Source organism: Empidonax traillii, unplaced genomic scaffold (genome assembly GCF_003031625.1).
Source record: "Empidonax traillii isolate 1590-97213 ecotype Southwest subspecies unplaced genomic scaffold, ASM303162v1 scaffold22:size5013007, whole genome shotgun sequence".
Taxonomy (NCBI): domain Eukaryota; kingdom Metazoa; phylum Chordata; class Aves; order Passeriformes; family Tyrannidae; genus Empidonax; species Empidonax traillii.
Window position 1 is genome coordinate 4,728,067 of NW_020955215.1, and position 23,665 is coordinate 4,751,731.

The following is a 23,665-nucleotide window of genomic DNA, read 5'->3' on the forward strand; positions in this document are numbered from 1 at the left end:
GAATTCTTTTGTGGAATTACCTAAATGTTCTCCAGTTGTCCAAAAGGGGTTAAATAGGTGGCATCAGGGAAGCACCACTGCAGCACTGAGGTGGTGACAGTCAGGACGTTACAGAACTGGCAGCACAGAGTCAACAGCTGCCTAATCAGTCACAGGGTAATCCAAAAATCTTGGGATGGGTGACACAAGGACTGAATAAAGGACATTAACTATTAACTATTGAGCAGGAATTATCATTAAAGTTCCTTTTGGACAATAACAAACTGCAGTATTGGGGATAAACCACAGAAAGTGAAAGTGTGGGTGACATATCAGGTGTCAGTACTTCCAGTAAAAGTTAGAAGAGCCTGGTAAAAACATGCATTTCTTTCAGAAGTGAAATACCACATCCCCTCCTGCATATAGAAAAGTCTTTAAATTTGAGAATGAGTAATGCTTTGTATTTTTGTGGAAAGAGAACAAGGTCTGTATTGACCAGTGGAGATGATTAAAGGTGCAGAAGCCCTGTGCTCATGCAAAGGAATTGAAGAACAAGAAGTTTTTCATTTATAATCATCTCAAAGAGTCTTCATGGAAAAAAACCTCAAACTTTTAAAATGCTATTGTCTAGAAAACTCCATGTTTTATACTGAGTAGCTTTTTGCTGACATTTTAAAAGGAAACAGTTAATCTGATTCATTTAAGTTCTGTTTAATTTCCACATGAAACGTCTTTCACTTGCAATATTTTATTTTGTTTCATTGTCACTATAATTGTTTATTTAATATTATGTATCCTATTTTATAATACTTCCAAGTTATTCCTGCTCAGCATTTGAGTCCCTTGATAAAGCTGATTTAGACCTGATTTTCTAAGGTGTCAATGATTTAATCACAAAATCCACACTGAGAAGTATGGAAGTTGCAAATTATAAAGTAACATGGTAACAAAGATCTGCCTGAGAAAATTGCACATCATTTAATTTAAGGCTTTGCAAGGTCTATTCCAGGTACTTTAAAAATAATAAACTTTGCAAGAAATCATAACAGCCGGGTTAGCATTTTTATACTCATTCTATCCACACCCACCTCAGTTTGATTTCCCTTTCATATTTATCTACTTAGTGTACTCTTTTTTTTCCCTCTCCTCCCTCACTTCTCTGTGCTTTAAACAGATCCTTGCATATGAGATCTGTTCTCTCTGTTCTTGCTTAAGAATTGAGGAACTGCTATGAAAGATTCCTCTCTTTCATCCATGAATTTCTTTTGTTTACCCTCTCCTCCTTTTCTGGCATGTTTGAACATCTTTCACTGCTCTTCTCTTGATTTTGTAAAGCATCAGAGCACATTTTGCTCCAGCCATAGCTCTTTATATCTCCAAGAATTTTCTTGCTCTTACATGCTTCTAAGAGGGCTAAACACTGCACCACCATGAAATTAAATAAAAATTATTCAAGATTTCATTATAACATTATTCTAATTACAAGGATAAAGAAAGCCCAGTGTCCCTCATAAGGAGACTGAAGCAAGATGGGATTAAGTTTCAGTTTTGAAATTGTTATCACTTTGACAAAGCCCATACAAAGCCATTTTTAGTGTGGCTTTTAAAAATCCTGAAAACTTACTCATATTATCGATTGGTGTTAGAGCTGTGCCTGATCATCAGCTCTGGGAGTTGTGCTTTCACTTGTCATTCACAGTCAAAAGAGGATTTTGAAGAGCTGGTCTGAAATAGCTTAATCTTTGTGAATCAAAACTCTCCCCTGTGTGCTGAAGGAAACATCTTCTGATAGGTTTTATTTGCATTGTGCACTTCAGGATGATTCCTGAGGAGGGGAATTGTTCAGGACTTCGTCACCATCTGATGGAGGTCTGGATCCAAAACAGTCCTGAGATTCTGCAGAAATTCAGAAGGTCCACAGGATTCATGGGGGGTGGGAAATTCTTAGGGATAAGCTGGTTAACTTCTGGTTTCAACTATCCCTACTGCTTGTAAAATACTTGAAGTAGGCAGGATTGTGAGGCAGGTGGACTCTGCTTGTTTGAATTATTTAAATAAATATGTATTTTTATTTCCTAGTGTCTTTTAGAAATGAGTGCTTATCTCACTAGCACCATAAATATAGTGCAGCATTACTGAACAGTATTCAAAGAAAATTATCTCCTCTTGATAATGGCATTACCACTTTTGAGGATAGCCTGAGGAGTTCCCTGCAGCTGGAATGTGCTGGAATACTAAGGAAAGCTTTATTTTGGTCTGTGTTTGCCAGCAAATCCTCCTAGTATATGGTGACTTTTGAATTATTCTTGTTAGGCTGTCCATGCCCAATACTCAGATAGTCCTAAAGAGATTTAAGGGCTTTTTAAACAAACAAAAAAAAAAAGTTGATATCCCCTAGTCATGTTTGTGAATAAATATAGGTTTGAAACTTTAACTTGTGATGGATGCACAAGGCCAGGGGTGGGGAGAGAGGGAGATGTTAAACCATGTAATAGTGAAGTTTAGACACAGCCTGTTCTAGATGTAACTCTTTAAACACAATAAAAACACTTGGTACATAACAATGCATAATTCCATGGAGTCCAGAGGCCTGTATATACCTCCAAAGGGAGGACAGGAAAAAGCATGTTATAGAATCAAAATTATATCATTCTTCATGAAATTTCTGATTGTGGTAAATTGAGAAAAATCTGCGTTACTTGTTATGAAAATGCTTCACTTTTCCATTTGCTCCTTTGCTGTGCCATATGTACTGTGTATTTGCCCCCAAAGAAATCTTAAAGGAAAGTAGTAGGGAAGAGTTAAAAAAGGCTTTGTCCTGCTCTGTTAAGGCATGTTCTCTCTTTGGCTTCCCTCTGGCTAGAATGGATTATTCTTTGCAGGGTCATTCTTTCCTGGCATCAAAGAAGGTCCCATGTCCACAGTAAAGGTTGGGGAACTGAGTGAACTACCTGTGACTGCCCAGGGTGTCAGTGGAAATCTGACAGTTTGGCAAAGGCTTAGAGAGGGTCAAAGGCAAAAAAAGGAAGCAGAAACCATCTGCTTCTCTTTGCCATGGCTGAAACAAAGTGTTGTAAGTGACACCCATGTCTGCTGGCCTTTGCTCATAACTTAATTGCCTTCTATTTTTGAGTAATGAGCAAATAATGCTTTTCCTTGAAGATCCCATCACTGCAAACTCCTAACAGGCTCCTGGGAGGAAATCCTGATGGGTGCCAAACCCTGACTGGAACTTGTCACAGATACTGTAGGGAAGTTCCTGTGGATGCCAAGACTCCAACTGAGACACTGTCACTAACATGAGTGGAAAGCAGGCAGGTGTATTCCCACATCCCGCAGTGCTTGGATTAGGCAGAGCTCTGCTGAGTGAGGGACTGGAAGCCAAAACATGGAACAAGGGAGAGAGGGGCAGTGTAGAGAGAAGCTGCCATTCTAAATTAGGAAAAGGGCATAATATGGATTAGTAATCCTTCATCATCTTTACTATCAGATGGTTCAACAATCTGACTTCTTAAAAAGTAGCATGTTATTCCACCTCCATCATAAATGTACATAATGTTTTTAACTATAATTTAAGATGTGGGCCTTCTCCCTCTACATTTTTTTTTTGTTTAAATACACTGTCACTCAGAAGAACAAAGTAAATATTACTAAATGCTTTTAGTGAGAGCAGAGTAAATGTAGAGCAAATGCTTGGAGATGTTTCATGTTTTTATCACAACTGCTTTTTACCTCTGCATGAAATGTTAAAAGTTGTAGTACAGGTACAGCTGTAACACAAACCGAGGTGAATTTTGTTTTAATCAAGGCAGAAAATTATGAGCTCTCTAAAGTACATGGGTAATATTGTAAAAGGTTTGTGAAAATAGGCCACTGTAGTGTTTGAACTGGACTTCCAGCACCAGACTTTTGCAATGTATCACCAAGAATTTACAGACAATTAAGCCAAACCAAAATATCATCTTACCCTGCCCGGAATACAAGCCTCCTACTTGCATGGTCTTTATTTGTATCAAATTAGCTGTCCACATATAGTCCTCTACCCACCATTGATTACCTAATTACACAATCACTCCATCAGTAAATCAGCACAACATCTGTGACCCTCCGTGTCAGTGCAGCAGCCCCCCGTGATTCCCCAGGAGCTTTGCCGAGGCGGTTCTGCTGACATCAAATATTCCTTCTCCATTAGGGCTGGCACACGCTCCGCGGTGCTCAATTACAGCACAATCGAGCGCGGGGCCCGGTGTCAGCCCATGTAATGACTTTCTGATTATCTGTCTTTAAATGATGAATGAAATGAAAATGTACTATTCAAACCGAACGCGGGATCGCTCAAAGATGCTAAATGGAAATTTGTGCGGACCCCGCTCGGCGGAAAGAGGGGGGAGGTCAGAGGGCAAGGGGTTTGCCTCACAGTCAGAAATGAAAAGGGAGAAATCTTGTCTTAAACCACTTTTAAAAACCGTCTGGTGGAATGATGCTGTGGTCTTGTAGCCACTGCATGTTCTGATCATCTCAGATGTTTTCAGTCTCACAGTAATGCATTGGAAGCATTTAGATTTCAGTGATTTTTTTTTTTTTTTTTATAGTTTTGTATTTTCCCTTTTTGTTAGAGAGACTTAGGTGCTAAAGTTAACCCTGTGTATAAGAATGTTTCTTAGACTAAATTTGATTATAATAAAGAGCTGCAATAATGAGTCGCTTTCAACCTAACAGGTTTCTTATTTGGTGAATTATGGAGAAAAAATGCTCTACATCTTTGCACTTTAAAATACATTTCTATGTGGAACTCGGAATTTTACAGCTTATTCTTAGAGACTTGTTTGGGAGCAACAGTCCTGGCATCCATTTTATCTTCAGATAAGAAGATAAAATATGTTCATCTTTTATGATGAGCATCTGCATTGCTGTGCAGTACCAATCTGCAAAACCTTAGATAACCAGTGACGTAGATCACTGCCAGATGTGCTTTCTTACATAATTTCTTAAAATCACAACTTTAAACAGCATGTGACCAAGTCTTAAAGAGGAGGCTGTTACCCCAGAAACACCACATAGCAGTATGGAAAATAATATTGCAACTGAAAAGTATCCTTCTAAGTAGTCTAAACCAAAATGAATTATATCAGGATCATAAACATTCTGCTGTTCAAATAATTATGAGCAGATGTTTGATGGTACAGTTGTTTTTTGTTTCTGTTTACATCTTCAATTATTTTACTTAAAATTGAAAATCCCATAAAGCCACGTGCTGGAGTGCTCTTTGACTCTTACTGAAATTAGAGCTTCCCATTTTACACCCTTAAATTGAATATTTCAAGTTTTAAGGGGCATGCAACTTTTCTGGGAAACGTAGCTCTGGCTTTTCAACCACGGTGTGACCAATTGCAGGGTTAATTTGTTGCCAGAATACCACCCTGGAACTATATAAGCCTTTTAGAGTGAATCCAGATACGTTTAGCAGCATCCTGATATCTCCCTTCTAGTATTACTTTTAATACAGAATTATTTTCCCCTAACACACACTGTGGACAAATGAATCTTGTTGCTTGTAAATCCCGTGTACGTTGCATGAGTAATAAATACAACTGCAATACAGAAGTTTATGCTGTATGAAAACAAAGACAGGCAGTGGCAACCCTCTGGAGTTGCTAAGTGTCCAGTTCTGTTATAAAACTTGATGCTGTACAGCAGCTGAAATAAATTTGTGTTACAAATATTGTCCTGTTTGGGGAGCCTGAGGGAAGGAATCAAAAGAAATCGTGTGTAGTTTACTGGCACTTGATGATTTTTGACAAAGTTATGATTAAATTTTGGATGGAAATGAATTTGGGTTGAAAGTGGCCTCACTAACTGAAAATCTACCTGAGGATTTCTCAGCACTCAGATGTGTATTCGGGGTTGAGTCGGCCCTTTCTGGAAGCAGAAACATTGAAAAGATTTGTAGCCCCTCAAGAACTTGGAACCTTCTATTTCCCCAGGCCCCAGGGTCTCATTTTTGTCGATGTTCAGTAATAAGCTTTCTGATACAATACAGAGAAATATGCCAACAGAACATGAGGTAGAGAGATGCTGTCAACAAAGAGAGGGACACTCATCCCTTACAAAGCCATGGCTTTAATCTAAACCAAGGGGCAGAGCTGCTCTGAGCTTGTCTCAGGAATCCAGATGGATCACACAACCCCATGAAAGGAAATTGTGGAATCTATTAGGTAGAAAGAGGAGACCTGCTGGTGAAATAACTTTAACAGATACAGGACTGTTTTTCATACTGTTCATACCATTTTAGTCATCGTCATCGGACCATCATATGTCCCTTTTGCTTTAGATTTTAAGAACTCAAGAGCTGATTGTTTTTGAACTTAGTAAATTCTTTCAGTTGAATTGCTTTGCCAGGTGGCAAAAGGATTGTCTGGGTGCTAACTTTTATTTTGAATGATGAAGATGTTTCTATCAATTTTAGTTATACTACAGTTCCCACTCAAAAAAAAAATGTAAAAAAAATTTAAATTCCCATAATTTAATATTTTTACCTGGTTGTAGAACCCAAAACATAGGAAAAGCAGAAATGTCCGACAGGCAATTCTTGGTTTCTTCATTTAATTTTCTCCACTTTTCCCTCATTGAATATAATCCTCAGCAGCTCTGGAGATTTGTACTATCAGGTAACAAAGCTGGAATAATGCAGCAGAGCACAAACCCTGGGCTGTTCCTTAAAAAGAGGAGAGAGATGACCTCTAGAAGAATAATGCAATTTAGTGCTGCTCCACTGGATTTACTCCTGTTTGTGCTTGTTAACGTTAGAAGGCAAAAAGCCAGACAGCAAGGAGAAAGAAAAAAGTGTGAGGAAAGTCAAATAAAGGTAAATGCTCAGGAAGATTGTAGCAAATTTAGGACTTAAAACTTCTAGGTTATAAAATTTCCAAGTTTACAAATTGGCATAAATACACATACTAAAACAATTATAAATTGTAATTATATTGAAGGCTAAACGTAGTATCTTTTCCTTCTGTAGGTCAGGTGCTGATCTTCTGTGAAATAACTGGAGAATCTCATTAACAACATATAGTTGGTATTTGTTAATATTTTAATGTTAGAGAATTAGAGAGAGAATACAGATCAGAATTTTATCATTCCTGAAAATTTTTTCCCCTCACTTTCTGTCTCTTCCCTCCTTTCCATTTCTCATTAGAGCTTTTCCTCACTGGGACAAGGTGCTGTCCCAGGATACCACCCCCTGGGATTGCTGTGCCAGAGGACAGCCAGTGATATGTTTGATAGATAAATTCCATGGAGCAAAATGATGACATCTTGTGTACATTCTAATTTCACTGTAAGCCCCAGGGGGTCTGGAATGGTGGGGAATGATGAAGTACAGCCCGAAGCAGGACTTTTCTGCCTCCCACGTCCTGACTCTATACCCACAAAAGAGCTCAAGATGTCGCCTTTGTTTTAAAGGAAGGCATCTAATGCCTGGATTTATCCTGGCCTGGGATACAACTTCCCTTGGGGTTTGAATTACCTCAAGTGATTTACAGCTCGCACTGAAAGGCTCCATTATATTCCCAGGCTTTGTTAGTGGCTAGGCTGGATGATTTAAGATGGTGGTTATCAGAGGTTATTGTGTTGTCTGGATAACGTGAGGAGCTTCCTGCTTGTGTTTCCCACTCATGTAGTTTTCTCAACCTTTTATCTGCAGGGCATGTAGGCTGAGCTTCCTGGGAAGGCAGAAAAGAGAAATTCAGTGTGGCAACCCAGTAGAAATGAGAGTAATCTTTCAGTGGCCAGTTGTTACTTCACTTTGTTTAATCAGATACACGTAGAAATGTACTGCATATATATATATATATATTCATCACCTCATGACCATCTTCTGGCATGGAATGCTGTGCAGACAGTGAGGCTGAGAAGCACAGCCCCCAAGGACAATCTGGAAATCTTAAAACACCTGCTTTCCATGATACCAGCTAAAGCTGCTCAAAGGTGGTGCTGGAGTCTAAAAAGTGTTTTTATAATCTCCCATGAGTAACTGGACCAGGTGTTTAAGCCTTTCAGTGATACTGGACATCATCTGCTATGACTCTGCTTGCTAGTAATACACAAATGTTTATGCAGGTATGAGCTACAACTCCAAGGCTTCTCCCTGGTCTGTGATAGAATAGTGATGTGCACATTACCACTCTGTGTATGTGGGCAAGTTTCAGATACCCAGAAAAATGCAGAGGTGCTTACCAAAGGAGGTGTAAGTTTCTACTAAAACATATATTGAAAATATATGGGGCACACGCAGGCTTTTAATTAGAAAACTTGCATTGCTACTAATTGGAAATAGAGTTTCAAGTCTCTTAATAAAAATAACATTTTAATCTCAAGCCTCTTACAGTACTAATCAGTAATTTAAATACTCAGCAACTGGAAGGCCAGTGTTTTTGCAATCTACGTGGGGGTTTGTGTGAGTGTGTGTTAATTGTTAATAGCTATTCTTAGCAATCAGCACATTTCCAAACCAGCTTTAAAGCACTGAGGTAGCCAGTCTAACCTTTCCTCTCATTTTCATACCTGATCACCGTTTTCCCAGAGATAAGTGACAAAGACAAGTGGACCAAATGAAGCCTCGTGGTTTCAGTTATGATCCTTTGCTAACAATACCTTATATCTTGAGGAACACAAAAGCATAACGTGCTTCAGGAGCTTACAAAATCAAGCTGGGTCTCTGTTTTCAAAGCAGCAGAGATTCCAGCCTCTCTCACTTGGTTGTCAGGTTTTGATTGACAATGATTTTCCTCCAGTTATCCCCTGCTTCAAAATGCCATGGGAAGGATATTATGCATTCCCAACCTGTCAGCTTTGGCTGCCTTACAGAGTGTTCAATTATGCTCTAATCGAATAGCTGCCCAGTGTAGGCCACATAATGACTTCCTGATTATCTGACTTTAAATGATAAATGAAATGAATATGTAACATTCTTTTCAAATATAGGATAGTCACTGAGCCAAATGAAAACTGATTTTTTGCCCTTTTGTCTGAAAAAAAAAAGTTATATTTTATTGTAATTCCATTCAACAGTTGTTCTGCTGCTTGTTTTGCCTTCATTAAGATAAACATGGAATGGGTTATCTAGGCAAATGCTAGTCTTTTTGTTTTCAGACAGATGCTGAAGGTGTTAAACGTTGTTTAGATTGTTCTCCTTCCTCTCTTTACATTGACTTGGTAAGGTCAGATTGATATTATCAGTTCCTACTGGGAATATTTCAATACTTGCTGGCACTGCAACAAGTCTGCTTTGCGTAATGTCTTATAAAGACAGCATTAAGGTCTGCATAAATTATTTAGCCGTGAGAGTGCTAGATGTTTTTCATTTCCAGACTGTGGTATTAGTACTAAGCAACCAATACAGCTTTGACATCAAATAAACCTCTACTACCTCCCTGGGATAGCACACATTTACTGTGCTGAAGTCAAAGGCTTGCTGGGGAGGTTCTCCAGTCTCCTTGGCCAACAGCCTGTGAGGGGCAGTTTTTTGAAGCACTTCCTCTGAAGTTTAGATATGATTGCCTCTGCCAAAATGATTTGCAAAAAGCTGCCTTCATATGAAGACTTAATGTAATGCAGCCTCTGATTTTTGGACACATTAGTCTGATAGTTGGGAATGCCGTGTGATGTAATAGATAAAGAGAACATTTGTGTTGCATTTCAGCTCATTTTGAACTTTGTTAATTGGCTAAAGCACTGGCAGTCCAGGCCCAGCTCCTCGATGAAAGATGCACTTTGACCTCACTCTGAGCAATCCATCCCTGAACTCAGTGAGCTCCTAAACCTGCATTCTTTCTGATTTTCAGCCTAATGTGAAGATATGATAGCCATAAAATTCTCCAACTTGGCTGCAGCAGAACTGTCTTTCCAGTTTACTGATTTTGCTATTATTGTTCTTATTAAGCAGATCATGGCTGGGAGCAGGATCTCAAGGGCCACTTAGTTATTTCTTGAAAATGCTCTAGTGATTGAAATATTTGAGAGAAATATTGAAATATTTGAAAGAATTCCCTCTTCATAGGGCAGCATTTTGGGAATGACCCTTTCCCTCAGAACTAAAACCCTTTTGTGTCGTGGATGGATTGATGCTGATCCACTGATGATCCAGTCATGACTGTGTGTTTGAGACGTGTGTGCCTCTGTCAGAGCACGTGGCAAAGGAAGGCTGCACCCACCTCCCACCTGCCTCTGTTCCAATCCTGGGTGCCAAAGATGAACAATCAGGCTGACCTGAGCAGCAGGTCATTTCTGCAAACCAGCAGGTCTGCTTTTGAAATCTCTCCTGTATGTTTATGTTGTCACCCCAAATTTTCATTTCAGTAGGTAATGGTTGCACTTTTCATGCTTTAAAGTATTATAACATAGTTCTTGCAGAATTGAATCTTTGTATGATCCGAGGAGGAACACAGTCTTAGAGGGAAGAGGTTGGGAACCATTTCCATGGTGCTCCTGAGAGCTGCTAAGAGGAGAGTAAGCCAGAAAAATCTGGTCAGCAGACACACTAGCACTAAGGAGACATTTCAGAAAGCAGGCAGAGAGTCTGGGTATTGGCAAGAACTTCATCAAGTCACCATTAAGGGATGACAGTCCAGCTCTGCTTAACTTGATGTAGCAAAAACGTCTTTCCGTGTTATACAGCCCCTTCAGAGCGTGCTGAGAGTTAATGCAGCCTCAGCCTCAGCTGTATTCCTGTAATTTTTACCCAGTTATTCTTTGGATTTTGCCTCTAGGGGCTGGTAATATGCTTTACCAAATTTGAGAATTGAATTACCTGAAGAAAACCGTTTAAGGTTTTGAAAACAAACCTCGTGGCTTAGTAGATTGTGATTCAGGAAATCAGAACTCTTGTTGTAATATTTTCTCCTATGCCACAAACAGAGTGACTTGAAAAGAACTAAAGGGATTTTTTTTTTTTTTTAAATGTACAAAATAACACCTCTTTTAAAATGAAATAAGTAATTCCCAGATTCCTGGAATTAAATGGGGTTTCTATTTAAACTTCTTGGGTCTACATTGTAACAGTCCTTCTAAATACTATCTCATTGTTAGAACACACAACACAGGTGAAACTGAGGGGCACCTGAGCTCTTGCACAGTTAAAGTGCTTTCAGCTGCTCAAGATCACTTGATTTTGTTCTGCTGTGCCTGTGATCCTTTAAATTAGCTACAGCTGAGCTGGCTGCTAACCGACAGTTGTTCTTATTTCCCTGGTAGATCCGAAGTGAGATGCAGGGTATTTCTGATCAGGTAAGGTGGTATGTGTGCATAGAACAAACAAAATTTAATTAATTCAAAGTATCTTCTTTACCTTTTCTTTTTTTTTTCACTTTGCTGATTGTTATTATGCCAACCTGAGGTAATTATGGTGTATGTCTATATTGTTGGTGTTAATTCTTGCAGGGGGGCTATTTCACTCTTCCTAACCCCTTGCACTCCAGCACAATCAGCTACCTGAGTATTTGCCCTGGTTGTTTGGTTTTTTGTTGTTGTTCTTGTTTTGTTTTTAAATTTTCTGTGTAGGTGCTGTGCTAATTTTAGCTGTGCTTGAGCTGCTTATTTAAAAGCAATTCCTGTATGTCCCAGTAATACAGGCACACCCGCTGGAATTGAGTACAGACAGAAGAAATATATGTGTTTTAAAAGGTATTTTACAAAACTAAATAGTGCCGAATTAAGAAGGGAGAAAGTGATTTCACTTGTTTCTTAGTTCATCTCTTGTAAACACTTCTTCACTGGCAGCATTCTCAAAAGAAGAAAGACTGTAAATACAATTCTGAGAATTTTGTTTATTGCTGTGGGAAGGATGTGCCAATATGTTTTGCTATGCTTTATGATGCATCCCTTCCCCTCTCTTGTGATTTCTTTCCTCCCCATTTCTCTACACTGTCCATAAAGAGAAAATATGAGGGGCTGAGGGGTGCTCTTAGAAGGGGGTGAGCACTGAGGAGAGCTGCTTAGTGAGGACTGGTCACTGCATGTTCCTGGTGAACTCTGCAAAGAAGGAAAATAGGCAAACAGAAAGGCAGGAACAAGAAAAGATAAAGACTTTTCCTAGAGTTCAGACAGAAAAAAGGTGTTTTGCCTGCTTTCTTCCTTGTCACAGCTTTGCTAAGAGCAAACAGGTAGTCCAGCCAAAGAACTTTGCTATTTCTCTAGTCTAGGTAACAAAATATAAACTGATTTAGGAAAAGCACCGTATTTAGCCAGGCAGCCACGTGCACAGGTGGTGCTGGTTCTCTCTTAAAGAAGCAACCCCAGCTAAATTAAATCTTTCTGATGAACCCAAGCAATATGATATGATTTGTGTTATAAAATGTCTAGTTTTGAAGCTAAAGGAGATAAAGGAAAATAGCACTAAAACCTAAAGAAGGAAGAGGGGAAAAAAAAGGTGGCAGCAGAAATCTTTGTTAATAAATACCCATAAGAGTCTCTCTTCCACTGTTACACTTGTGCAGTATCAAAACCTGGGGTAGCCCAGGAGGGTATTACCCTGCTTAGTTGTGTAACATTTTATTGTGCCCCAGAAGGACTAAGTGAGGATGGCATGCAAACCATTTATCAAGGCCAGCGTGAACACAGAAACACAAAGAAATTTTTCTGAGCCTGTACTTAGATTAGGGTGAGCTCTGGTGATGTTCATCAGCTTGGCAAGCTGAGATACCTTTTTGAATTTTGATTGCACAAGATGCAGAGTTGGTGCAGGCAGAGCAGAATGGGAACTTCTATGGAGGGAAAGAAGACCTGTTGTTAATTCCCCAGAATGAAAGTGTGCTCTTGATTATGAAGAGTGAAAGATCCAGAGAGGATGGCTCTTTTAAGAAGGATATTTCCCCTTTTATTGACTGTCTCTGAATTGGGATGAGTTAGATTAAATATATGACTTGTTACCGGTGTGTAGGACTCAGGAGCGTGGGGTGTGTGGCACAGGGACTGATAGAGCTGTGTTGGCAACTTGTGCATTTCTAATTGTATCAAGATTGTTTCCTGTCAGACTCAATTACTCCATGGACAATTCAGGCACGAGCAGGAGCACTGTGAGCTCACAGCAGCACTCCTTGAAGGCCAGGTGCTGGCCTGCAGCAGCTTTCCCAGCAATTAGCACTTGCTTAATTTTTCATCTTTTCTTCCGACGTTGGTTACTGTGTAGGAACATTAAATAAATGGTTAGCGCTTGTGTGGTTGGTACACCAAGTCCTGTGCATTTTGAAGCATCTAAATTGTCTTTGGCAGGTTTTGTGCACTTGTCCAGAATCCTGCATTGGTAAGTGAGAGGAATTGCAGCACTTGGAATAATGGTATTGGATCCTCTCTGAGAAGTTTTTGAGGAATTTATTCCTGTGAATGTCACTGAGTCTTGATGCATGTGGTATATTTAAGTTGTTTGGTTGTTTCTAAAAGGTTGCTGCTGGAAGTTTGAAGCTGCTCCCCACCACACCAACCTGGCCAGGGTGTGCAGCTGGAAAAGTATTTGCTGTACCCAGGGAAGTGTTAAAATGACCTTGCAATGGAGTAGAGTTTAAAATCTGCTCTTTCATGTTAAATAAATGGGGATGGGGGGAAGGATGGGTCAGATGCTGTACAATGACAATTAGGATAATGGGTAACCTGTCATGCAAATGAGTCTAAAAGACCTTTAATCATTGGGCCTGCAGGAGAAAAGATCTGAATTTATAACTACTTGTTATAAATGCATTAGGAATAAATACTGGGAAAGGGAAAAGAGCTATTTAAGCTGAAGGCAAATGTGAATAAAAAACCTGAAAGGGACCATCTGGCCATGATCAAAGTGGGTCTGTCCTGCCTGCTGGGGGATCAAGAGTTGCCTTTGAGTAGTTTCATGGGGTCAGCAGAACTAACTGATTTTATGGCAGAGTGATGGAACTTTACAAAGACTGTAAGAATGAGGGTAGTTACAGTAGCAAAGGATTGTCCAGTTATCCAGAATTTCTTTTCCAGACTTTTTCTTCTTTTCCCCTATAAAAGGATGCATCTAAGTCAAGACATTCCCCTCCTTTCACAAAAGAGGAATGTAGCCTTGCACTATTAAATGTGGTGGGAGATTATTGGGTGGCATCACTGGGAGCAGAGAGGGACCATAAATAATCATTACTGCCTTGTGAAGCACAAAGGACTTAAGAAAGAAGAATGAGCTGAAATTTTTGTTTTATTTTTTCTTCAATTCTGTCAGTGTTGACATTTGACATAGGGCAGGGGAAGGGCTGTAAGCAAAACATAATGATCATAAGCAACAGCAAAATGTTGAATGTGAATTGTCTCATCATGTGTTAATGGTACTCTGACTACTGAGTCAGTAGGACAGCCACTGGACATTGTTTTTTAAAGAGGAAAATATGGCTTAGTGAAACTTGGTATTTGATTGTTGCAGAAATTTTATGTGAAGCAGTCAGTGTTGCATTTGCCTTGGAATAAAGCACAGGTATACAGATATATCTATATATCTGTCACCTCTGCACTCTAATACCTAATCAGTTAACTGCACTGGTCATGCTGTGTTCTATTTACGATCATCTTTCAGATTAAATTTTCTTTTTTTCCTTTTTCTGATGGTCATTTGAAAAATGTGTATTCAGAAATATGTTCCTAATCAAAATGCTGTACATAATTATGATACTTGGAAGCAATTTATCCAGGAAAACACACAAGCTGTGAAGCAGTTCCATGTATCCAGGCTGACATTCTTTTAATGGTCTGTGCTTAAAATAATTAGTGAAAACTGTTCTGCTTAAAAACGAAAGAGGAGATATAGCTGTTCTTATGTGGGATATGAAAGTATCTGAGTAAGGTAGAGTTAGTACAGACATTTATATGTTTTTGTTTCTTTTCCTAATTCTGAAATTTTTCAACCATTTATGATTCTGTATCCTGGCTGACTTAGCAAAGTTGAAGAGAACTCTGACTATTTCATTACAAACTTCCTTTTTGATTATTGTAAGTGAAAATCAGTTAAGGCAGGGCATGCAGCTGGGATGTACATATTGAGGACTTTCTAGGCAACCAAAAATAAATCCTGCAAAGCTCAATACATGCCTATTCTACCTTGAAGACATTTCTTCAGATAACTCATTATCTCATAATCCTTCGTAATGTACATAATGAGAAAAAAAAAAAGTATACAGATACACAGAAAAGAATCCTGAAACTCACTTCACTTTCAAAATTTCAAATCAAGAAGAAGGGAAGAGTTAAATCAACAAAGCCATTTGGTGTTGTTTTTTTTCCTTAAGAAAGTGGTAGCACTGCACAGGTAGATTGTACCAAGGAATTTCGAGCTTTGTGCTGTTTCTCTGCAGATTTTAGAACAGGATCTGTGATTTAACACTGAAACATTTGCACACCTGCTCCTTGCAACCCCCACCCCCTCCCCTTTTCTGGATGTACGTGATAAATGACAGATCCTCTCCGATGATGTTCATGTGGTACTCCAAAATAATTCTGCAGACATGGTAAAAGCTTTTAGAGACTGTAAAACTGATTCTCTCTTCTGTAGCTCTTTTCATCTTCAAAGCACTTACCAACATTAACTAATTAATCCTCACAGCATCCCTCTGAATTAGATATCATTGCCATTATACAGATGAAGGAATTGAAGCAAACACTTTGTGACTCGCTCCTGATCACCAAGAGGGTGACAGAGATGGAATTAGAATGCACAGACCTGTGCACTCGGGTTCTCTGCTCCAGCCATCACACCTTTCCTCTCCTGAGAAATGCACTTATTGGTACCCTCACTGTAGCTGTTAATGCAATCCTGTTAGGAATTGCTTGGATGGGAAATCTGTTTGTAGTCAGACAGGTTATTATCTTTTTAAACCCTCCTTCTGCCGTGTTTTCCTGACTGGTCCAAGTTTGTTGAAGGATCAGTCTCTCTTGTAGGATCACTGTCTGCTGACTGCAAACTTCAAAATTAAAGAGCAAGCAATTGTGATGTTTAGGCAGGAAGGAGAAATGGAAAAATAACCCTCATTCCTCTGACCTGAATATACTGATCTGTTTATCCAACTCCTTAATGTCATACATTTGAACCTAAAAACATGCAAATTTACCGTATTAGTGTAATGAAATAAACTACATCCTCCAAGTCCAGAGGACAGAAGTTCCAGCTATGATTGAGGTCTCTCCCCCCTCCTTTAGGGATGTTTTTTCACCCTCTCGGAGGCTGATGAGGACTTGGTTGCATTTTTTTGATTCTGAGGGAGTACTTTCCATCTGGGAACAGCTGCTTAGCAGTGTGTGCAGAGCAGATGTTGGAATTGTTGGTGCCATGGCTTTGTCGCTCTCTGGTTGGGAGCTGTTGGGTGCCATGGCTGGGGCTGTGGGTGGCTCTCCCAGGGTCAGTGGGGTCACTGCTCTTGTGTGAGTGTAGAGAGCTGCTCTGGGGAGGGCGGGGTGAGGGCTCAGGTGCTCTCAGGAAATACTGCTCAAAGTTCAGCAGACAGGCTCTTAAAAAAATTAGGAAGTATAAAATTAATATTTAACCAGATTACTACGTTTTGTCTGCTTCATTAATTCTTTATTAACTTATGAAAATGCTGTTGATGGAAGTAATATTGACAGGGTGTATTGTTTTGGTTTGATTGCTGGGGTTTTTTTAATATCTTCTGGTAAATGGAAACTTATCTTCCTTATGAGCACAAACCATCTAACAAGGCATATAGGGTAAATGCTCTAATAAGACAACAATTATTAGGACATGATCCATTAATGTTTTATGTTGTTCATAACTCAGCTTTAAGAGATTAATAATGAAGATGTGAGGGGAATACTGTCTTAAGTGTTTATGATGATGTTAATATTAAGACAGTGTAGGAAAGGAAATTGCTTTCAGGTAGTTGCCCTTATTGTTTGTAGAGAGAGCCTTGTGAAGGAAATGTTCTTTCTATTTTCTTCCAATAATTCTTAAGCAGTTCCGCTCAGCTGAAGTGATGGGAACAATTCTCCATGACTACAAACCCATGAGAACCTATTATAGCTCTTCTTAAAAAATAATTCCAAGTAGCCTGGGCTGCGAATCTTTGGCCCCAAATTACTGGGGAATAAGATTTCCAGAACTTTACTTAATTTTGGAAATTTTGCTGTTGTTCCTTCTGTGTCTGAAACAAATCCTAATGGCTCAGAACTTTGATGTTATCTGACCTGTGCATTCAGACTGGCAAAGACACAAATGAAAAGCTGTCCTTCCAAAAGGCAGAGAAGAACACTTGGAAAGTTTGGGGGTAGTATTTAATCACAGGAACAGATTGAACAAATATAAGGAGAAAGAAAGAATGAGTGGAGTGTAAGCATGGTGGAGTTTTGTAAAGCTGATTAGTTGTGGGCACAGCAAAACCATTCTGAATGCAGGTATTTTTTTTCTACCTCTTTTTTAAATCTTAAGCAGTTGCTGAGTATTCTCCTCTCTTCAAAAAGTCACTGAAACAAAAATGCCTTTTGTAGGAGAGGAGAATTCTTTGCTGTGTATTAGAAACCAAAACTCTTCAAAGTGGGCTGTGTAATATTGATGCTGCTGTAGGTAGAATGAAAATGTAGTATTGATGTCTTTATGGAGTATTTCTATCTGTCCCTCTTCTGTCACAGAGTAAATGTATCTATGTGGCCTTCACTTGGCTCCACTCTCCTGTGCTGAAGTTTTGCTCTCTGCCTTCAAATCTTTATCACACTTTCCAATCAGAACCTGAGCCCAGCAACAGTTGAGCTGAGCTTATAAGATCCTGAAGTGAGATGGGAGTTGAGCAGTACAAGTTTGCTCCCACTTTCAGCACACCCCAGACTTGTCTGTGCCTTCCTCCTGCTTCCAAGTGCCTGCACGGGGACTGTTAATGCTCAGACCTAATGTGTGAAACACACCACTGTTTATCACAGCCCAGCAGGCAGGATACAGATATTTTCAAACAGCACTACTGCAGCCTTATCTCAATAGTGCTAATATTATCCCCTGCCAAAACAGACACGATGTATTGAAGTATCTGTAACCATTACAGGATCTCTGCATATTCCCTGAATTTAGCCTGCAGCAAGTCTGTCATCCACGGCCATCCTGACGTTGCAAGAAGCAGCTTAAAAGTGTCATCAGGGCAGTGGTGCTGACTTAAAAGCAGTGTGGGCACTTCTGACCTGTGAATTGAGACGTGTCCATTAAACCAGGCTGACTGCTTTCCCACCTTCCCTTCTGCTTCCTTATGTCCTGGTAGTAGTTCACTTTCCTGTCAGATAGAGGAGGGGTTCAGGTCATAGCCACAAACTAGCTGGCATCAGAGCTAGGGTTCAAAGCTGTCCAATTTTAATACTTAACAAAATAAACAAAATAGTGTTTTTTTTAATCCACCCAAGTCTGTCTAAGTTTTGGGAAAACTTACTTTATTTCTTCTGGCTGGATTGAACCTAACTCCGTAAAGCAGGAAAAGAACAAGTCCAGTACTGCAAACCTTTTTATGTGTTATTATCGACAGTATTTGTGTACAGCAGAGCTCAATTACACCACAATTGTGCAGAGATCCAATCTTCACAATGTAATGACTTCCTGATGGTCTGTCTATAAATGAGAAATGAATAGAATGTGCCACCTTCCAGCTGCATATACCACTATTCTTTGGGTGGGTGAGGGAAGGTTCAAACCCTTTGCGTTACAGTTTTTTCCAGCCTGTCCTCAGGTTATGTTATTTGGATATATTTCCAATGTTGTGCAACCTCCCTGAAATGCATCTTCCTGAAATTCAAAGGGGAAAAGTGGCTGTTTGGGGTTAATCTCAGGATTTTACAAAAGAGTTTAGATCAAATCAAAACCCTTGGCTATTGGGGAACCACAGGTCTTCTTGATCATGTAAGTCCCTCCATCACCCACTCCAGCATGGCACTTCTGAAATGCAGAAATCTGTCACTTCTGAGATAAAGCCACTAATCCACCTCTCTCCTTGACACATCCTCTGTTCAGTGGGCAGATTTCTTATACGGATATTTTCTGTCACTTTTGCCAGTACTACCTCTGTGTCATAAGCTGATGGCTTTAACTAGTGATTTTCTGTTTTTCAGATTCAACAGAGAAGTCCAAACACCTCTCTGTGAAGTGTTCTCGGAGTTTATCCCCTGCTGAAAGCCTCCTCTAAGGTAATGGTTACAAATGACAGCAGGTGTATTGTAAACAAAGTTTCTGAAAAACGTTTCTTGCTCATCCAAAGACCTTGTGAATTCTATAGTGTACATTATTTCTCTCAGCACCAGCAGCAGCCTCTGGCAATTTTGCTAGTTAAGTGTCCATAATTGTCTTTATTCTGGTGATTTTTCATGAGTTTTTCTCTTTGTCCTCTCTGAGAAGTCAACTTGATTAGTGCCTTAAGCGTTTTTACTTTTTTTGCTGCATCTTCTCAAGTATTTAGTTTACTTGTCTGTTAAAAAGATTTTTGGTGTTCTCTTTCAGGAGCTTGTGCACTTTTTTTCTGAAATAATATCAATCTAGTTTGGCTGTGATTTGGATATAAACTCATTGACTGTCTGAATTTCAGAAAGGTTTCCAGTGTAATGGTTACTTTGGGGTTCTTTGGTGGAATATTATGTCCAAATCCTTAAGACTGTGTATTTATATGTAAATGCACATTTAAATATATATATATATATACACACCCCTCTAACTTCTGTTGCTACACTGAGAACAAAACTTACACCTTAAGCACTAAGGGAGATAGTTTTTTGAGAAGAGAAGACGTTGTGATGACTGTAAGGTTCCTTCTAATCTATTGATCTGCTTCCTGAGCTGTGGTGATAGTTCTGTGCTTGCAGAACAAACAATATCTGCTGTGTTACAGCACAGGCTGCAGTCCTGGCTTTTTGAGATGCCTGCTGACACTTGCAGCTGTCTGCTTCCATCTTGGGCTTCTTTTGTCAGGAAGTCTTATTATTTGGGAAAATAAAAATGTGTATGTTATTCACTGTGCTTTGGCTCCTTGTTGAATATCAGAGACATAGGATGCAATCAGGAGCCCTTTCAAGTGCTTGCGCTGATTGCTGGTACTGTATTGCTTAGGTGAGGGTGCAGCAAGGTGGTAAATTCCTGACCATGTCTCACTGGTTTGTAGTCTGCTGTTGGAAGGTATGACAGAGGAGGAGTTTTCTCTCTTCCTGTGGCTACACTAGCCCCTCTAATGTATTTATTTCTCTGGGTGTTTAGTGGTGTGTTTTACAATATGGTTCTTTCTCACAGCAAAAACTGATCTTGTCAGCTGAAGATCATGGCACGTATAAACTGGTGACATGAGGGGTTGTGTGTGTCTGCAGCTTCCCTTTCCACTTGCAAGTCCGAGATGCACTGAAAGACATATTTCTGAGTTTTGAGGTCCAGCACAGTAACACCCAGGGATGCACTGCCGTGATTTCACCCTTTGGTCCTGGGGAGACAAGTGTGACACCTACAGGTGGTCACAAGGGTGATGTAATCTCACACATGCAGGTTATGTAGAACTGCCAGAGGAAAAAAATCTGCAGCCCGTACATGGCACAGCCAGGCAAATGTTGTGTTGGAAGACTGAAATATTTAAACTGATTATTCTGGAAAAAGCAGTTGTCAAACTGGAGAAAATTAACCAGGGGAAAACACAGACAGAAAGGTAGAGAAACGTAGGGTGACATTAATTGACAAGGGAAATAATAATCCTGTCTCCTGGCTTTTTAATTTTGTCATTATATGTTGCTCCATCATCTTATCCCAGTGAGTGCCAGCCCCGGTGGTCCCAAAGGCTCTGGGATTTGAAATGCTGTTGTTGAATCTGAGCTCTCACTTTCTCACCTGAAAGGTCATCAGTCTCTAAGAGTCTCACAGACTCAAGTGCACTTTTCAGCTCTGAACTCGGGTTTTGTGTATGCCTTAATTATTGAGCACTGATAACAAGGGGAGAAGAACAACTTGAAATGTGATGTTTGTAGCACAGGCCATTCCTTAAATCGTATTTATTGTATTTGTCCCTTTAGATCCCTGAATGAATTGGTCTGATTGCTCAAGAGGACAACGTTTGGGAATAAATTGTTATACTAGTAGGGTTTTTTTTTTAATAATAAATGTATTAAAAAGAAGTGGATGAAATCCAGAGGATATGCCCCAAACAACTGGGTTGGAATGTACAGCATTGATCCACAGGGATTCTTTTGCACGCTGCACATTGACAGGGTGTGTTAGTGCAGCTTCTCCTGAGATGGAAATGACACTCAAGGAAAATTTAACATAAATTTCAGCAGTGCAAGCCACGTTCTCTAGGGGGGGTTTTGTTGAGATTCAGGTAATTGAAGAGCTCGTGGTTTATGCAGAATTGTTATTTCATACCTTTCTTCTGCATGGGAATTCTTAGTTTGTATCTTTAGTGTCTCTAAATGGGATCAGTTCAGTTTGGAACTGCTGCCTTAGTTTCAATCCCAGAGTTATTTAGGCTCTTTAGATCCACAAACCACCTTGGAGGTCAGTTGAGGAGGAAATTGTGCAGACAGTTCCCTTTGTCTCTAAAAGTTTTCACTTCTGTCTTGCTTTGCTGCCTCATATAATGCATAAAAGAACACTGCCAAAATGACATATTTGTGGAACTGCTTTAAAAACTTAAAGTAGATTGGTTTAGAAACTATTGAAAAATAGAAGAAAATAATTTAAATATAAATGCAAATATTGAAGTAGGTACCTAGACGAATTATAAACCAGGATTTTTGCCAATCATGAATAAAAAAACAAAGCTGCTGTAATTGCTTGTGTCCTGTGAAAACACTGGATAGAAAGAATAAAGAATTACTCAAGTATTTTGGACTTCTCAATGGCAATCAATATTTGCTCATTGGTGATGTTGGGGTTGGTTTTCTGGTGCAGATTTTTTTTTTTTCCCACATACATTAAATGTCCCATTTTATAATAATTTCCAACTGACAGCACATAGGTCTTGTGGTAAAGCATAATTTTTTCGTTGTTTTTTTTTGTTTGTTTGTTTGTTTGTTTTTCCTGTCTATAAGTCTTTCAGAAAATATCTTATTGCAGTTTGGTTCCTTCAAGTGTACTACCCTTGGAGCAGGGCATCCACTTCAGGAAATTTTGATGAGAATACTTCACAGCCAGCTACAACTATTTATAACCTTGAGGCTGTCTTTGATCCTAAATCAGCTTTGAATTACCATTTTAGTTACACTGGAGGGGAAAAAAAAGAGATTTTATCATATCCACAATACAGGAAAATTGGGAGGATGCAGTTATTTTAAGGCTTGTATTGCTAATTATAGTAACTTATTACCATACATTGTTGCTGGCATTCCACAATAGTTGTTTGTATAGAACTTGTTTTGTCATTTAACATGTTCCAGCACTACTTCTTTCTTTCGTAATATGATGGTAGATTATTTGTGTTATTTTTTTTAATAATTGCTAGGATTTGGCTACTGAACTCTGTTAGGTTTTTCCCTTTTGTAAATGTTAATTGAAGGGAGTGGGGGCAGGTTGCTTTTTCATTCAGCTGCCTGGTGTTCCTGTTGCTCAGTGAGTAAACAACAAAAAATATCCAACTTGGTGTTTTAACTTTATGATTAACCTTTTCATCAGTGTAGGGATTGCATCCTGTATTTAATGCCCAATCCATCCTTGTGCCAGTGTCTTTAACAAAACAGCAAGAGGGGCTGCCCAGGTAGCTGCATACTGAGCACTGATATTATTTTGTTTGCAATTTTGCCAAGGGACATCTGAAAAAGAAGTGTTTGAGGAATAGAATCTCCCTGTGACTCCTGTACCAAGGCCTGCAGTGATTATAACAGCAGATACTCCATTAGGAGACTGTTCCCACATTAATGGGGAGTCTCCAAGCTGTTTGCTTTTCTCCCTCTAGATTCCTTGTGCACTGGTGAGGTATTTTTCCTGTCAGCAGTGTGGGAACTTTATAATCAAAGGTTGCATTCACTTAATGCCAGTCTCTGTTTTGAGGATAAAGAGAAGAGACCTGAAGTAGAATATGAAAGCACTGTGGTGGTATTGTAATCTCCAAAGGTGTTAATCAGAAAATGCCAGCAGAAATCTTGAAAGAGCAAAATGCAAATAAAGAAAATAAGGAGATAGGCAGTTGTGTAGAAGTGCCAGAGGACTGTGGCATATTTTATTTTTATACTTTAAGTTCAAAGTAGATTTTTGAGGAAAGGTCTTGGAGCAACATGGTTTTGCCTGTTATGTTGGATTAGTAGCTCTACATGTGCATTTTGACTGGAAATTACTGAAGGTACCCATTCTTCACCTACTGTTCTAGCAGATATCTGTGATAGTGAGACAGTGAGAGGCAAAAGCAGGAATAAAAATGATGCTTATTTGCACAGCAACTTCAGTGTAAGAATTTTTGAATATAGCCTGTGCATCTGCAGGTATGACAGAGGGGCTGGGACTTGTTCATTTCTAAATCCAGCCAGCTGCTTTTGTGTACTTGGAAAGGACATTTGTGTTAAATAGGAAGGGAAAGCAATATACTTTTAATGTAATGTTTAAGATCCAAAATCTCCTATATGTAACTTGGCTGCAAGGTTGGTCGTAGTTCTTTAGGGAATGTTCTTTAGGGAGTGTTCACACGAATAGTTTGCTCACTCATCTATTTATAAATATGATTTGTGCAAGTGATGAAACAAATATTTGTTCCCTTTA

At 39.3% G+C, this 23,665-nt stretch overlaps 1 long non-coding RNA gene across 2 annotated transcripts in view; it reads left to right on the forward strand.

The window, feature by feature from the left end:
• LOC114067276 overlaps positions 1-23,665 on the forward strand; it is a 214,759-nt gene that overhangs the window by 118,491 nt on the left and 72,603 nt on the right. For both annotated transcript variants that reach the window (XR_003573368.1, XR_003573366.1), the window contains exon 2: positions 19,063-19,137. This is a non-coding gene — a long non-coding RNA (uncharacterized LOC114067276). The remainder of the gene's footprint in view (positions 1-19,062; positions 19,138-23,665) is intronic.